The sequence below is a fragment of the Neopelma chrysocephalum genome, unplaced genomic scaffold, assembly GCF_003984885.1.
Source record: "Neopelma chrysocephalum unplaced genomic scaffold, ASM398488v2 Primary Assembly neopelma1_101, whole genome shotgun sequence".
Taxonomy (NCBI): domain Eukaryota; kingdom Metazoa; phylum Chordata; class Aves; order Passeriformes; family Pipridae; genus Neopelma; species Neopelma chrysocephalum.
The window spans coordinates 789,694-802,702 of record NW_020897764.1 but is presented as its reverse complement, the minus strand read 5'-3'; the positions used below and the strand labels follow the sequence as shown (position 1 = coordinate 802,702).

At 52.5% G+C, this 13,009-nt stretch overlaps 1 protein-coding gene across 3 annotated transcripts in view; it reads right to left on the bottom strand.

The window, feature by feature from the left end:
* Positions 1-13,009, bottom strand: part of GJC2 (gap junction protein gamma 2) — a 29,458-nt gene that overhangs the window by 9,754 nt on the left and 6,695 nt on the right. The window contains exon 2 of one of the 3 annotated variants that reach the window (XM_027695533.1): positions 988-991. The exons of the other annotated variants lie outside the window; for them this stretch is intronic. The gene's annotated coding sequence lies outside the window, so the exon portion shown is untranslated. The remainder of the gene's footprint in view (positions 1-987; positions 992-13,009) is intronic. 3 annotated transcript variants of the gene reach the window in all.

Genomic DNA, 13,009 nt, shown 5'->3' with positions numbered 1-13,009 from the left:
CAGAGCAGGGATCTATACATATTTATTTAAATGTCCCATTGAAATAAATAAGTGCTGTCACAAATGATAATGAGACCTGGTGTAACATCTCCCCGCTGCGTCAGTGCTGAGCAGGGGCCATAATTGTCTACTCTGAGCACAAACCTCCAAAGCTCTGCACTGGGTTGTGCTGACAGCTCATTTTCTTCTCTGATTTTCTCCTTCTGGATATTTATTTGTTCAGTTTTTAAGCTAAATGAAATGAAGACACACATCTTTGTGCAAATGATAAGCCTGTTTTTTTTAAAACATGACCCAGGAAGCAACATCACTGACCTGGGGCAAATGTCACAAAATTGAAATAAAATAAGAATGTCAGGTTTTACCTTATTGGAAATTGTCAGATTTGGGGTTTTGAGACGACAGAATTTCATGCCTGAGAAGCAAAAATGCTTGAACACCACAAGTGAGGGCAAAGGCTGAAGGAAATCTTATCTTAAATCTTATCTTTTCCTCTTGGATTAACTTCTCTAACCTTTTCTCCCTGACTCTCAGACGTGGGATGCAGGACAAATCCTCACCCTTGGTGGCTGTGGGTGCCATCCACTTTGTGAGGGAAAGTGTGGCAAAGGCCCTGCTAAAAAGGAATACTGGACTTGGAAAACACTGTGATCTTTTGCACAGTCTTAAAGTTCACTGAACTGTGTTATTTATTTGACATTTGTAGTGGCTCATTCCCAGGCAGAGCTGGGTTGACAGGGCCAGGTAAACCTGCAGAGAACACCAGAATGGTTTGGGTTGGAGAGATCCTGTAGTTCCAACCCTGGATGTCCCAGGGATCCGCCCAGAAGCTGCAGAGCAGAGACAGGAGGGAGCAGGTGGGAATGGCCCCAGTGCTGCTCAACTCAGCCATGCCAGCCAAGGACTTCCAGGCTCTCTTTCCATCCCACCATATTCCCAACTTAACGCAGGAAAACATCTCAGTCATGCAAATTCCCTCCTTCACACAGAGCTCTGGGGGTTCTCCAGGACTTGGGACTAATCAGGGCTCCCATCCCTGGAACTCAGCCAAAACTTTAACTCTCCTAAAAACCCCAATTTACAGGCAGCAGAAAAAGCTGTGCCAGGGGCTGTTGCTAAAATCTGCTCCACCACAAACCTCTGTGAGGACCTTTCAGGACAGAGGTGACAACAATCCCAGTGAAAACGTGTCATTTGGATGATAGAGAGACAAGGGCTCTTCCTATTCACCCTCAGGTTGATCTTTGTCCTGTTGGATGAACCCAGGAAGGGTTTGATCTGGATCAGGATGATGTGGTTGGTCTCTGCTTCTTTGCAAGAGAAAAATCTGGTCTCACACATTTTTCCAAAGCCTGTGGGGATTTTGGCTGCTTAATAAAGGCTGTTTGGACACGAGGTGAAGGCTGCAAATGTAAACTCAGAATTTCCATGAAATTTGGGCCATGGTTGTGCCTCAGTTAGCCCAGAAGACGGGTCAGAACATGGAATTTCTGTGAAGTTTGCATTGGTTTCTGCCTGGAGCAAAAAGCCAATGCTGTGAGCAGAAAGAATAACATTTCTGCTGGAAAACAGGGAAAGGTTTCCTTTGGATATCACTGACTGATAGGTAAAAGCACCTCACTTTGAAAACGACCAAAAAATTAATCTGACATGGTTAAAAAACAATAAGATCTAAATTCCAAAGCACAAAAAACCAGAGGAAGCATTTAAACCCGGGCTGGAGAGCAGAAGGGATTTATTCCAGCCCTTCCTAGCTGAAAATTTTGCTGTGAGGGACACATTCCTGAGATAAATTTCAGTGTGGAGAAAAAAACACCTTTTTTTTTTTTCAAAGGGGAACCTTTCTGCTGAAGTTTTCAAAGGTGGTGAGATAACACAGGGGAGGTTCTGAAAGAAGGGACTCACGGGGAGCCCCAGGACGTGGCTCAGCAAAGCCCTTTTATAGCACTTTTTTTTTCCCTCGTGTCTATTCCTGCTCCAAAGAAAATATTCTGCCTCAATAGCCAGAGGTCAAACGGTGCAATTATTCCCCTTCTCTATTTGCTTCCCTTTCCTGAAGTGGCTGGAGGAGGGATGGGAATGAAAGGCCACGTCCAACCCCGCCCGTTGGGGTCACCCCCGGCGTTAGCGCTGCCCACCTTCCTCCTGCAAACCCATCCTGGCTCCCTGAGATCTCATAACAGGAAGCAATAAACTTTCCAGCCTGTGAAGCCAAGCCAGGCTCGACTTGCTCCAGACTTTCCTGAACTTGTACAAAAGAGTGACAAAAAAATAAAATAAAATTAAAAAAAAATCAATTAAGAATCAGAGGAAATTCGTCCCCGTGCAAAGGTCACGGCACATCGTCTCCTCCCTCCCTGCTCCATTATGGACATTCCTCCATCCACAGTTCACCCAGCAGAGGTGCCTTAATGCAGGCAGGGGCAGAGGAAAAAGGTCAAGGGTGCATGGGAAATGCTGGAGAATGCTGGAAAAAAAAGGGCAAACAGACACGCTTTTGGCCGCTCCAGAAAGGTGTGGGTTGTTGTTTTGTTGGGTTTTTTTTCCCTTTTTCCCTAACACCTGTGGATAGGCAGAGATGGTGTGTGGGGAGGGAGCTTGGAAGAGCCCCAGGAAAAGGGGGCAGGAGAGGTTGGAAGCTCAGCCACGGCTTCTGGGCTCCATTCAGGACCTGCTGGGTGAGGTCCCTGACTGTTGCCAAGCGGATAAAAGGAACATTTTCCCCTATTTTTCAGCTGCATGAAAACCATATTCCCAATGTCAGTGCAGGAAGAGGGAAGGGGGTGGGAGCAGCCAGAAAGGCCTTAGGCACAGCTTGAGGGTAAAGGCAGCAACCCCCTAAAGTGGAGGTGGAGCAGTTGTGTCCTCTGGATCCACACAAACAAAGCACAAGAAGGATGTGGGTCTGTTGGAGAAGGTCCAGAGGAGGCCACGGAGATGCTCCAAGGGCTGGAGCCCCTCTGCTCTGAAGCCAGGCTGGGAGAGCTGGGGGGTACACCTGGAGAAGAGAAGGATCCAGGGAGACCTGAGACCCCCTTCCAGGGCCTAAAGGAGGCTTAGAAAATAGGGAGAGGGATATTTTATATGGGCAGATTGTGACAGGACAAGGGGAATGATTTTAATTAATCAGGGACACCTTCCACTAGCCCAGGTTGCTTCAAGCCCCATCCAACCTGGCCTTGGACACTTCCAGGGATGGGGCAGCCACAGCTTCTCTGGGCAACCTGTGCCAGGGCCTCCCCACCCTCACAGGGAAGAATTTCATCCCAATATCTGATTTAACCTTATCCTCTGTCATTTTAAAGCCATTCCCCCTTGTCCTGTCACTCCAAAGTCCCTCTCCAGCTCTCTTGGAGTCCCGCTGGGCACTGGAAGGGGCTCTGAGGTCACCCTGAAGCCTTCTTTTCTCCAGGCTGAACAATCCCAATTCTCTCAGCCCTTTCTCATAGGAGAGGTGCTCCATCCCTCTGATCATCCTTGTGACCTTCCTCTGGTGTCCTAATCCCACCATCCAGCACTTTGGAAAGTGCTCTGCTTCAGGACCTAAGCTCAGGCAGCAGAACTTGGAAGATAAGACAAAATCTTCTCTGACCCATGGCATCCAAAACACCAAGCCTCTCTGAGAATCCCAACATTTATTCCTGGGACATCTGTTTCCCAATATTTTGGCTTTGGAGAAGCCTCTGACTTGCCAGGTCAGATGGAGCCATAAGAGTGAGGCTGCTCCATGATCCAAGTGTTGTGCAAATGGGGACAAGGGCTGGGGACAGCTGCCAAACCCTCCCTCCACCATCTGGGACAGCATCCCTGTCCCAAATAAACTCTGCTGCAGAGCTGCCACCCCAAATCACCCAAACACCCTCCTGAGCTCAGCCCTGGACACCAGACCCCTCTGCAAAAAATCCAACATCAACTTCAAAAGGATACTGAAGACAGCAAAAAGTTGCCCAGAGAAGTTGTCACTCCCCATCCCTGGAGGTGTTCCAGGTTAGAGGGGGCTTGGACCAACCTGGGCTAGTGGAAGGTGTCCCTGCCCATGGCAGGGGGTTGGAACTGGATGAGCTTTAAGATCCCTCCCAACCCAAACCATTCCATGATTCTATGAAGACAAGAAAGCAAATGCCAAAGCAAAGTTTCCAGAGACTGAGATGTCTCTTTATGGCCCATCTCCCCATTATTAATTGGACCTAAACATAATTAAAAGGGAAAAGAGAGAGACTCGAACGGGATAAATGAGGAAGCAAAAGGGTGGGATGTGCTCTTGCCAGATGTTCTTGGATAACAGAGAAAACAGAAAATAAAGGGAAAAAAAAAGGAAACATTATTACTCCAAGTGCTTTCCTATCCTTCTGGCCAGGATCCCAGCACCAGCAGGGATACTCCGACCCTGCTCACCCAAATATTCCCATACACCAGGATCACCAGCAACTATTAACTGTAAAAACCACTAACAAATTCCCCCGTAGGTGATCATGCACAGATTTAATTACAGAGCCGTATTTTCACGCAGAAAAGAGGAGGATGAGGGAGGAATGCCCGGAGCAGTGCCCGGGTGAGGGATACGGTACCTTCCCGGAGCCCTGGGATGGAGCATCGGCGGAGCCTGGACGGTCTGATCCAAAGGGAGCACGGGCTGGGAAAGGGATGGGAGCCTTCCTGGATGTGTTTACATAGGTGGGCCCCCCCCTGATGACGCTGGAGAGGTCACAGCTCCTGCCTCACCTCTGGAGCTACCGGGTGCCCGGTGCCAAGAAGGGAGAACACGTGTCTCCTCATCCCCAAAGCGTGTGGGGCTGGAGGGGGTGGGATCAGTGTCCCTCCGTCCCCTCTGGAGATGCTGAGATGGAACAGGTGCCCCCAGGCTGGCAGCCAGGTGGGATTGGAGCCAGTCCCACCTGGCCCTGGGCCATGATGGAAGGAAAGGTTGGCTCTGAGATGTGCAGTGCTGGAGGTCTGAGCCCTCGGGCTTCCAATGGGGTGCTGGCAGCACCTTCTGCACCCCCTCCACCACGCTGGGCATGGGCACAGACCTGCCTGTCTGCCAGGCTGGGCAACCAACTGTCCAAACCCTACATTGGCACCACCAAATCCTACACCACACCATTAAACCCTACAATGGCACCACCAAATCCTACATCACACCATTAAACCCTATACCACAACACCAAACCCTAGATAGGCACCACCAAACCCTACACCACACCATTAAACCCTACACCACACCACCAAACCCTAGACAGTCACCACCAAACCCTACACCACACCATTAAACCCTACAATGGCACCACCAAACCCTATCCCACACCATTAAACTCTACACTACATCACCAAACCCTACAATGGCATCACCAAATCCTACACCACACCATTAAACCCTACACCACACCATTAAACCCTACACCACACCAGCAAATCCTATACCACATCACCAAACCCTACACCACACCACCAAACCCTACACCACAACACCAAACCCTACACCACACCACCAAACCCTACACCACACCATTAAACTCTAGACAGGCACCATCAAACCTGAACCAGCACCACCAAACCCCACACCAGTACCACCAATATCTACACCACATCACCCAAACTACACCACCACTGCCAAACCTACACCAGCACCACCAAAACCTACACCAGCAACACCAAACCCTACAGCTGAACCACCAAAACCTAAACCAGCATCGCCAAAATCTACTCCACTACCACCAAACCAACGGCAGCACCACAAAAACCTACACCAGCACCCCCAAACCCTACACCAGCACCCCCAAACCCTACACCACACCACAAAAACCTACACCAGCACCCCCAAACCCTACACCAGCACCACCAAACCCTCTAACAGCACCAAACCTATACCAGCACCACCAAACCCTTCACCATATCCCCAAACCCTGCACCACACCCCCAAACCCTACACCAGCATCACCAAACCCTCTAACAGCACCAAACCTACACCAGCACCACCAAACCCTACATCAGCCCCCACCAAAACCTACCCCACACTGGTTGTGTCCCTGCTACCCAGAATCCAGGAGGTCTGGGCTGCAGTGAGGCACCCTCAGAGGACCATTATGGGATGGCACCTCCCTCCCTGCAGCATTTCCCCCTCCCCAGGCAGGATCCATCGTGTGGCCCCCGCTGCAGGAATGCACGATCCCTCAGAGCCTGAATCCTTAATGAACACAGGGGGTTGTGCAGGTCACAGAGTCAGAATCACAGATTCCTTAGGGTTGGAAGGGGCCTCTGGAGATCATCCCATCCAACCTCCTCCCAAGGCAGGGTCACCTGGAGCAGATGAAACGGGAACGCGCCCAGGTGGGTTTGGGATGTCTCCAGAGACTCCACGCCCTCCCTGGGCAGCTATTCCAGGGCTCTGCCACCCTCAATGTAAAGAAGTTCTCCCTCATGTTGAGATGGAACCTCTTTTGGTTTAGTTTATGGCCACTGCTCCTCACCCTGACCAAAAATGTCCCCAGTCCTGAGGTGAACAGCCCCGCTCGCTGCCCCTCCTGAAGCAGCAGCAGGTCGTGCCCCCACATGAGCACACACTCCCTGCTTCCCAACAGGCCGCTCCAGGGAACGAGCAGCCATAAAAAGCCGGAGAGGAGAAAGGATAATACGGAATCCAGCTGTGAAAACAAGGATTTGAATCCCTCCGGGCCCACAACCTCCCTCGGCCAGCGCGCGGGAAAACCGGCGCCAGCACCGATCCCTCTCCCCGCTGATGTTCGGTCATGAATGAGCTCGTTGAGGCGGAAGGGGAAGGAAGGAGGATGTGGGAGGAGGAGGTGGACAGCCCTTCCATGCCCGTGACACAGCTCCTGGCTGCGGGACTGAGCCAGCAGAGCTCGGGGCTGATCCACACCCCGAGACAGGAGGGCAGCGAGGTGAGGTTCCTCTCTCTTTGCTCATACAAGGGGTTGGTCCTGAAGGCAGAGATTGTCCCAGCAGAGCACCAGGTGCAGCTTTTCCCAGAGAAATGAGCAGCTCAGGTGAGTCCTGCCCTGCTCACACCAAACCCTCCACCAGCCCGGGGATGTGGGGGGCTCCTGCTGCCAGGGCAGGTACCCCTGGCACCACCAGGCCTCGTGTTTTCGGATGGTTCCCAAGCAGGGATGCCACTGTGAGGCTGGGGATGGGACACAGAGGATGTTACAGCTATGGTTTAATTCACAATAACACTAAAATCCCCCCATGACGTGCAGAAAGGCCCTTCCCAGGCTCCCAGGCTCTCGCTCACATCTCTTCCACACTTTCTGTCAGCCCAGAGCTGGTTCAGCTTCCTCTGCTAAGCTAAAAAAGACATGGAAAATCCTGTGGAAAGAGGGTATTTGAGAAAAAAGCCCTAATTCTCCTTCACTTCGTGGTAAATTCACCCTCAGAAATGCCAAGTCAGGGGCTCTGGGCTCAGCCAGCTTTTTGGGACACGTCTAAGTTTGCTGCTGCTCAGCTGAGGTCCATCCTCTCTGCTGTGGTGGTCACTGGCTGGACACCCAGCCCACCACATTCTGGTGTTCCAGGAAACCCCTGGAGAATTTTCTGGGGTGAAAAGCTGCAATTAGTGACCCTGACTGAGCTCAGCCGTTACCAGAAGCTGAGGAAGGAAGATGAAGTGGTGGGAGGCTCTTCTTGAAAGTTCACTCTTTCCATCTCCGGTTCTTTCCCTCCCTTCCTCTCCAAGTCATCCTCCCTTTACCCTCCAGACACAAATAATTAAGAAACCACACCACCATCTGTGCTTCTGAGAAATGTTAAGAAGCAACAAGTTAAGGAACATGAACCAAACCCCCAAATTATGTTCTGCAGCGCTGCAGCTCCTCTGGAGCTCGTGTTGGTGCTGCTCAGCCAACTCTCTGCTGTTTCCAGGGTGTCTCCAGGCAGAAATGAGCAGGAGACCCCTATTCCCACCTCTCCCAAAGGCAAGAGCACAAGGAAGATATGTTTTTGCCTTCTCTGGAGCAGTAGGAGTTCTGCAAACCATGAGCCCTGATCAGCAGCAACCACACACAGCCCTGTGATGGAGGGTGGACAAGACATGACGAAGGAAGGGAGTTGCCTGCTGGGAGATAATATCCAAACCAGGCCCAGGACGTGCCACGAGGGTCTCTCCCATGGCACTGACACCCTGTCCCATGTGGGACTTGACCCCAGCCAGCTGCAGTGTTGCCTCCTTAGATGTGTCTCCTCTGCCCTGATGAACTATCAGGGCATCTCCCTGCCACGATCCCAGGCTCCACTTTGTGTCCATCCCTATGGTTGGCCCCAAAAAGAAGCAGGCCTTCTCCTGGCACCCCTAGTGCCACATCCCACCACCCTCAGGATGCAGATCCAGACCCTGGCCAGCCCTCGTCCTGCTGTCCTCACTCAAAAGTCCTCACTCCACCCATTTCAAAAATCCAGCTGACCAAGTGGGATTTCTCCTTTGGCCAGAGCCCTTCTTTTCTGTTCTTTATTTAATTGCCAAGAATTTCCAAAACCTGGTGGAAAAATCAGAGAAGCAAAGCCACCCCTGCCTTGGAGCACAGTGGTTTCATTTCCTGCCAGCCATCCTCTGTCAGGCCCTGAGAGCAAAATACTCCAGGCCTTTCCAGCCCCTAAATCACCCTGTTGGACTCATAATGGGGGGCAGCTGAACTACACCTAGTTCCACCTATTGAAATGAGGGGAACAGGCTCCATCCCACAGGAACTGACCCCTCTGCTGTCCCTGATGCCGCTGGAAGTGCCGATGACATGAATTTCCAGAGGCGTTTGCTGAGGTCGGAGCCAGTGCAGAGTCGGGGGTGGAGGGTTTGTGAGCTCCAGGGGCTGGAGATGGGACATGGGGAAACTCAACCCCGGGGAGAAGCCAAGAGGGGATTTTGGCTTTGCTGGAGAATTAGCTCTGCCAGACTAATCAGGGAATCACAGGATCATTAAGGTTGGAAAAGACCTCTGAGATCATCAAGCCCAATTGTTACCCCAGCACTGCCCTGTTCACCACTAAACCACGTCCCCAAGGGCCACATCCACACACTTTTTGGACACTTCCAGGGATGGTGACTCCACAACTCCCCTGGGCAGCCTGTTGCAGTGCCTGACCACCTTTTCAATGAAGAAATTTTCCCTAATATCCAAACTAAGCCTCCCTTGGTGCAAATTGAGGTGATTTCCTCTTATCCTTTCACTTGTTATCTGGGAGCAGAGCCCAACAACCCCCTGGCTGTCACCTCCTTTCAAGAAGTTGTGGAGAGTGAGAAGGTCCCCCCTGAGCCTCCTTTTCTCCAGGCTGAGCCCCCCCCAGCTCCCTCAGCTGCTCCTGCTGCTCCAGCCCCTTCCCCAGCTCTGTTCCCTTCCCTGGACACGCTCCAGCCCCTCAGTGTCCTTCTTGCCATGAGGGGCCCAAAACTGGACACAGAATTCAAGGTGTGGCCTCACCAGTGCCCAGCACAGGGGGAACAACCTCAAACACTGAGCAAGGTGTTTTTTGGCTGGTTGTCCAGGGTGCTCTGCACATCAGCTCATCTGTTCCAGCCACAGAATCAGAGAGTATCTCGGATTGGAAGGGATCTGCAAGGAGCATCAAGTCCAACTCACTTCACTCACTGAAGCCCTGGATCCAAAAGCACCTGACGTGGGCACTGGGCTTGGTAGGACCAAGAAACGGGGTCACCTTGGGGGTCACCCATCATTCCACACACACATTCAGCCCATCATCTGCCCCGAGAAATCCTCATTCCCCCCACAAGCTCCAGAGCCTGCACAGATTTCTCCCGACCTCTGGAATTTCAGGCGCTTTCACCCGCGACCTGGGGAACGACCGATTTTATCCTCTTTCATGCAACATCCCCGTTAACCCAGGGAAGAGAAGGGGAACTGGGGACGTGCAGTGGAAGGGGCTGGGTGAAAGCTGCTTCCCTGGGCAGGGTCTGTTTTTGAAGAGCAATTACCGGCAGGGAAGACCAAATCCCGCATTCCTCGGCGGAGGAATCCGGATGATGTCACCTCCTGCCTGGGGGCAGGAGCTGCTCCTGCCCACCACGGGCTCCCTCCAGGCAGCCCCTGCCTTTCCTCCAAATATTTGTGTTGGCTGGTTTGTTGGAAGCTTCCCATGACAAGGAATAACAGCAGGATGGGCTCTCCTACTGTTCACATAGGCCATGGGTTAATAGGGATTCACGTGTGTCAGCCAAAATTTCACTGCCAGTAGCAGAAGTGTGTGTGTGTGGGGGGGTTGTTGGTTTTGTGTCTTTTTTTTTATTCTTTTTTAAATCTGTGTGGTGTAGTGCAGGCTGAGAGATATCAGAAACCTCCTAAAATAGAAGGTTCCCTGCTCCACTAAACCACTTGGAACCAAATTCCCTCAATTTTCCAGCTAGTGCATCGAGATTGGAGGCTCAGAGATGTGTCCCAATCCTGTGGTTTTCTCTCCCTTCCTTCCTATTAGGATACACCTGGTAGGATATATCTACTGGGATACAGCTACCAGGATGCCTAAAGCAAATCAGGATCTTTCCTAACCAACTGGCCTGGAATAAAATGCCCTTTTGCCTGGAAGGGGAGTCCCAGGAGATGTTTCTAGGAAAAGGGTTGCAGGGGTATGGAGCAACTGTGGGGTGATGTGGAGGAAGGACCATGTGCCATGGTCTCCTCAAAGTGAAAAGATCTCTCCTGGCATCCTCCAAGACTGGTTTTAAGGCGTTTGGGTGGGATTTGGGAACACCCCTAAACTGGGGTGTTCAACCCTCCCTGGAACCAAGTTCAGCATCTTCCCTGTGAGGGTGGTGAGGCCCTGGCACAGGTTGCCCAGAGAAGCTGTGGCTGCCCCTGGATCCCTGGAAGTGTCCAAGGCCAGGTTGGAGAGGTCTTGGAGCAACCTGGGATGGTGGGAGGTGTCCCTGCCCATGGCAGGGAATTGGAACAGGATAATTTTCAGGGTCCCTTCCAACCAAAACCATTCAGTGATTTTAGGATTCCATATTCCGTGATCTGCCTGACCTCCAAGGGCTGGTCTGGGACTCAGCTCGGTTTCCAGCTCTTCTGTCCCCTCTAAACCTCTCCACGTGCTCTCAGGAATCAGGAGAGCAGAACCACACCCTGTCCAAGATGTGTCATCCCCCTGCAACTCTTTCCTGCTAGTTCACATCTTCAACCACCCTTAAAAACACCCACCCCACACCAGGGTGCTGCTAAATCACCTGCTTCTCCTCATCTCCTGTGATGCTGGAGGAGGGAAGGTGGACACAACCAGAGGGATCAGGAGCTGATAGTAAAGTAGGTGTCTTATGGATAAAGACCTTCCTTATGCTCCAAGACAACCCACTGCTGGCACATGAGGAAGTTTCACACTCTCAGACCTTGGAAGAGGGGTAATCCTGCCCTTCAGTGGAAAAAGAGCAGCAGGAGGGTGTTTTTTTGTGAGATCACTCCAAACCCCGCAGGTCTCACCAAGTCCCTGATTTTACCAAAACCTGGGTTGTGCCACTGAGATCCCACAAGGACACAGGGAGAGAAGTGATGGGGTGTATTTTTAACACCAGTTTTGCCCCATATCTGTGTGGGTGAGCTGGTTTGGGTAATTAAAGAAGCACATTTAAGCAACTGCTTGCTTTCCCAAGCTGCTGCCTCTTGCTCTGCCCGGCTGTGAGCACGGACAGGAGCCCCAGGCACCACGGTCTGTCCCTCTCAGTGCCAGATGTGACCTTCACTGGCACCACGGATCCCTAAACCTGGATGGATCCCTCCATGCTGAGGGATGAAATCATCTCTCCTTCCCCATGGGGGACTTCAGGCTGCAGCAACCTCTCAAAACCCAGGCATTTTGCAGCAGCCCCGGCCCTAAATCAACCCTTCTCCTTAATTAACACGGGACTTTCATCAGTGCTCTGTTGTTTTTAAGCTCTGGTGATAAAAGGTTTCAGTGAATATTTCAAACCGTGCACAAACTCCACCCTGCCAACATAAACACCATAAAAAGCGCTCCCTATAAATCTGAGCTCACCCTCACTACTTGCTATTAAAATCCTCTGGAATGGCTCAAAAAGTGCCAGGAGGCTCTGGAGCCACGAGATCAGGGAGACAGGGGCTAAAGCTTGCAAGAAATGAGCTGCCCGGAGCAGAGCTTCCTCCTCACCCTCCCACCTCGGGATCTCCGGGAGAGCTCCGCTCCTGGGGGATTAAATAAACGAGCTCCACCCCCACACGTGTCCTGGCCGGCACATGAAACCTGCAGGCACAGAATTTCTTGCAGAAAGCTGCCCTTCTGCCTCGGCTGAATCCCTCTCCTCCTGTTTTCCGGGGCATTCCCTCTCTGCTGTCGCAGCCAGGAGTAAGGTTATCCCATAAAACCAGCTCCGGGAGCGCCCCACGGACCCCACAGCTAAGGGCTGACACAGGAGGTCAAACCCTACATTTGCTGCTGGAGTTGTCCCTGTTCTGCGGGCACAAACAGCCTTGGCCAAACCTCACAGCAGCCCCGAGGGCCGAGGAGAGGGAGGTCTGGAGCAGCCCCCAGTCAGGGACCAGCCCCAGCTCTGGTCATTTTGCCACGAGTCCCACCCCCTAAAAGACCAGCACGAGCCACCTCCCAGGCTGGGGCCAAGGGAGAGGGCACAGCAGTCCCCCTGCTCTCCCAAAATCGCGGTGACACGCGGTCCGTCTCCCCACCCCGGGGGAGTCGGCAGAGCTTTGCTCTCCAGCTGGAGCTCCTCACCTCTCCGCTCCCACCGGGATGCCAGGCGGGTCTCCACGCCCCGGGCAGAGCCGTGGGACGCCTCACTCTCCACCAGACCAGCGTTCCTCGCTCCGTGCCACATCCGTGCCCGGCGCACCTCCGGGTCCATCCAAGCAGGCGGATCTCACCCGTCTCCCTCCGGCCCCGCCGCACGGAAAACGCTTTGTCTGGGAATTCTGCAGCCCGAGAGCCACCACCTCCCACCAAGCCAAGCCAAGCCAAGCATGCAACAAAGCCCCAGTGCCAGGCAGCCTCCCTCCAGTGCCCTTGGAGAAGCGGCTCCTCC